The sequence below is a fragment of the Sapajus apella genome, unplaced genomic scaffold (genome assembly GCF_009761245.1).
Source record: "Sapajus apella isolate SASKATOON/1434 unplaced genomic scaffold, GSC_monkey_1.0 scaffold9, whole genome shotgun sequence".
Lineage (NCBI taxonomy): Eukaryota > Metazoa > Chordata > Mammalia > Primates > Cebidae > Sapajus > Sapajus apella.
The window spans coordinates 44,854,240-44,858,642 of NW_022436949.1; the positions used below are offsets into that span (position 1 = coordinate 44,854,240).

At 42.7% G+C, this 4,403-nt stretch overlaps 1 long non-coding RNA gene across 1 annotated transcript in view; it reads right to left on the reverse strand.

Moving 5' to 3' along the window:
- The window catches only part of LOC116551395, a 21,565-nt gene extending 17,162 nt beyond the window's left edge, over positions 1 to 4,403 (reverse strand). The window contains exon 1 of the long non-coding RNA XR_004268898.1: positions 3,370 to 4,403. This is a non-coding gene — a long non-coding RNA (uncharacterized LOC116551395). The remainder of the gene's footprint in view (positions 1 to 3,369) is intronic.

The window sequence follows — 4,403 nt, forward strand, 5'->3', positions numbered from 1 at the left end:
AGTGAAAAAAAAAAAAAAAAAAAAGTATCTCAAATGTTCTGTTACATTTTGTTACTTTTGCAGTAATTGTTCCACTGCACTGCAATCCTTTCACCCAAATATACATCTGGAAATACTATAACAAATAACACAGCTCCCATTTTAAAGGAGGTTAAGGCTGGGCACAGTGGCTCACACCCATAGTCCTGGCCTGTAATCCCAGCACTTTGGGGGGGGCCTCAGCAGGAGGAAAATTGAGCCCAGGAGTTTGAGACCAGCATGGGCAACATAGTGAGACCCTGTCTCTACAACAAATAAAATAATGAGCTGGGTGTGGTAGCATGCACCTTGTAGTCCCAGCTACTTTGGAGGCTGAGGCAGGACTGCTCGAGCCCAGCAGGTCAGGCTATAGTGAACCATGATCATGCCCCTGCACTCCAGCCTAGGTGACAGAGCAAGACCCTGTCTAAAAATGAAACAAACAAACAAACAAACAAACAAACAAAACCAACTACATACCTAACATTATTGTTTTACATTTAAATTACACACACACACATCCCACAGTTCTGAAGGCTGGGAAGTCCAAGATCAAGGCACCAGCAGAGTCTGTGTCTGATGAGGGATGGTTCTGTTTTCAGCTGTGTTCTCACATGGTTCAAAGGCAAAACAAGTGCCGTCAGGCCTCTTTTAAAAGGGCACTGATCCTGTTCACGAGACCTCTGCCCTCATGACCGAATGACCTTCCAGATGACCGACCTACCAGCACCACTGTACTGTGGGTTAAATTTTAACATATGCATTCTGGGGGACACAAGCATTCAGATCAGAGCAACATGTAAAATGGAATAGGCCGTAGGCCTGAAAGAATACAAACAGGCTTTTCACCCACATAAGCATGTGGCAGGATAGTCAAGATGGTTAGAATCAAGAGCAATTTAGTTTTTGTGCAGCATTGTGCCTGCCACTATTGGACCTCACGTGTTATCTCCCAACTCATTGTCGACAACCAAAAATACCCTATGGATTTCCAAACTGCTCCCTGCTAAGTAAACATCCAATGTGAATATTATTGCATCACTGAAGATATTTAACTATTCTTTTCAAAGGTTCCAGACCCACTGTCTTTCTTTACTCTCTTTTTCTTAGAGAAGGGGTCTCACTCTATGCCCAGGTTAGAGTGCAGTGGTGCGATGACGGCTCACTGCAGCTTTGAATTCCTGCCTCAGCCAGCCAAGTAGCTGAGACTACAGGTGTGCACAACCATGCCTGGCTAGTTTAAAATATTTTTTATTTGTAGAGGCGAGGCCTACCTATGTTTTCCAGGCTGGTCTCAAACTTCTGGCCTCAAGGGATCCTATGTCAGCCTCCAGTGTGCTTGGATTTCAAGTGTGAGCCGCTGTGCCCAGCCCTGTTTTCTAATAAGCATTAGTTTCCTATATATTATATGTTGAAAGTGCATTTGAAGCAGTCCAAAATGCATCTGAAGCCTATTTTATCGAAGGACTGACCACCAACCCCAGTCATTATCTATTAATTTCCCCAGAATGCTATTGCCGAGAATCTCTGGAGATTTGGAGAGGGATTCCTCAGCCACAAAGTGGAACTGGGTATTATCTCTACGCTGGGGGCACAGAAGATACCATTTGTACACAACTTGATACTTTGGAAGTTTGTGATTCTTGTTTGTTATTTTTGGCCCTCTCCACTACTCAGTAATTTTTAGGAAGAATTCTGGTCTATCTCAGCTATTCAAAAGGAGCACTGTATTAAAGGCAGGTGAAAGCAAGGGAAAGGTGGTTGTCAGGGATGCTTGGCCAACAGTCTTCCCTCTTGCCTGAAAAACTCTCTCCTTTGACCAAAACTCCAGTCAGCCGTCTCTGAGTCTTCTGCTTGAGTAGGCCCCACTTTAAGCATCCTGCTCTGTTCTTGCAGAACCCAGTGTCAGCAGGAATCCTGCTAAGTGAGTCTAGTGAAAAGCCCCTACTCTTGGTTGGCCACCTTTGATATCTGATCACCCTGGCCCACCTTCAGCAGGAATCCTATTAGGTCTGTTCAGACAGAAACCGCCTTATCCTTGTTGCTTCCTCTTAGGAATTTTCCATGCATGCTTTCCACCCTGCTCCTTGAATATAAATCTCCATACGTCCTTGCTAAAGTTGGTGTTGAGTTCAATCTCTCCCCACTGCATGGCCCTGCAGTGCCCCTCTACTTATCACCATGGCCCCCTGAACAAAGTCTGCCTTACCATCTCATATGGTTTGGCTGTGTCCCCACCCAAATCTCACCTTGAATTGTAATCCCCATAATCCCCATGAGTCTAGGGAGAGAACTGGTAGGAGGTGTCTGGATCATGGGGGTGGTCTCCCCATGTTGTTCCCACGATATATTATGAGTTTTCACAAGATCTGATAGTTTTATAAGGGGCTCTTCCCCCTTCACTTGGCATTTCTCTCTCCTTCCACCTTGTGAAGGATGTGTCTGATTCCCTTCTGCCATAATTTTAAGTTTCCTGAGGCTTCCCCAGCCATGCAGAACTGTGAATCAATTAAATCTCTTTCTTTTATAAATTACCCAGTCTCGGATATTTATAGCAGTGTGAGAACAGACTAATGCACCATCTTGAACAAGTGTCATGAATCATTTTTTCTTTAACCTTACCCACCTGGAGATTTTCCTGATGCGAAGACCTCAGAAATGCTGTTTTTTAAATGAAGTCAATAGCTTCACATCAAAATGAGCAGGATACATTTTGTAAAATACATTCCATTTTTTATGGGCTCACTCTTTCACAGTAGAAGACAGAAACTGAATAACTGAGACAATAGTTTAAGTTTTATAAAGTAGGTGTACATCAAGTGTGATGTCAGCACAGAAGAGCAGATAACCACTTCTGCCATTACAGTCTGGAAGATGTACCACTGCAGCTGATATTGTGGCAAAATAGTTTACTCAGCAGAGGGAGTGGGTAACTTATCCACTCAATGATGTTCTTAAAAGTACCAAGGTAGGAGTGCTAGGCAGCAAATGATTCTTTTAATGTGTATGTCCACACATTGTTATGTGTAGGTAGCCTTATTAATTTGGTTGTAAATAAAAGGGTAATAATAAAAATGAAATCACCAAATTCTATAAATTTGACCTCAAAATATGCTGTAAGTTCTGATATTATTCTTACTCTACCTGGGAATGCAGAGCGGTTACCTAGGAAGATGAACTGTGGAAGTTGGCTGTGGATTGGTGATGCCTGATCTCATGAGTCAGGCTTACTCTGACTCCTTCTGGATCTCTCTGGTGGAGACAGCCCTTCACCTCTGCAAAGCTTATCCAAGTGTCTGGTGATTTCTTCATAGTGTACATAGCTTCTAAGGCTTACAAACATACTCCTACCTTCCCAATGTAGAAAGCAGATTCAAAAACAGATTCAACAAAACAGCAAGGCAATAGGTGATTCCTAGGGATCAACAGAATGAGTTCTTCATAATAAAATCTAAAAAAAAGAGAAAAGGTAGAAATATCAGCCAGGGCAACAGAAATGATATACACCAGGAGTTTCAGGAACTTCATAGTAAAGGTCGGATGAATTACACAGTGTAGGGCTTCCTCCACCTCTGCACTACTGACAATTCAGGTGGGATAATTCTCTACTGTGGGAGGGGCCCAAGGTGATGTTGGCCTGGTATTGCTGGATGTTTAGCAGCACCCTGGCCTTAGCCTGTTAGATATTAGTAGCATCCCCCCACCACATTGTGATGTCCAAAAATGTCTACAGATATTGCCCCCTAGAAGTCAAAACTGTCCCCCTGAGAATCACTGCACTAGGGCATTTCAGACTTTAAGCTGCACACAAATTACCTGGGATGCCTCCCAAAGTGCCAGAATTACCGGCCTGAGCCACTGTATCTGGTGGGCAAATGTCTTTAATGTCTGGCTTTCAGTTTGTTGCAATACATTGCTTTGGTTGAAGCATAAGAGGAAAACCTGGCCTCACACAGGTACACCCAGTGGCTGGAAAAAGAAGCATTTTAACCTTTCAGCTGATACATTATTTTTTGATACTACACCATAACTTAGCAAGTGGTAGTTTCTTGAAGGTTAGCTGCCATGAGGAATCTGAAACTGTATGAACGAATATTTTGGACTCTTACACTAAAGTTTATTGGTTTATTTTACGGTTCAAATTGATCTTTTACCCATATAAGATTTCATAACATTATGCAGCAGTCAACTGGAAAATCCAGTTATGTAGCTCTTCCAACTGTACAGTGGAAAACTCTAGTGTATACTTGTGTGGGGGTAACCTCTCACATGGGCACCAAGGAAGGAGAGCTGTGCAAACCTCAGGCACAATTAGTGCCTGAAGAATATCTTAGTTTATAGCATTATTACTCAGTTATTTCCTTTATATAATCTTTTACATAAAA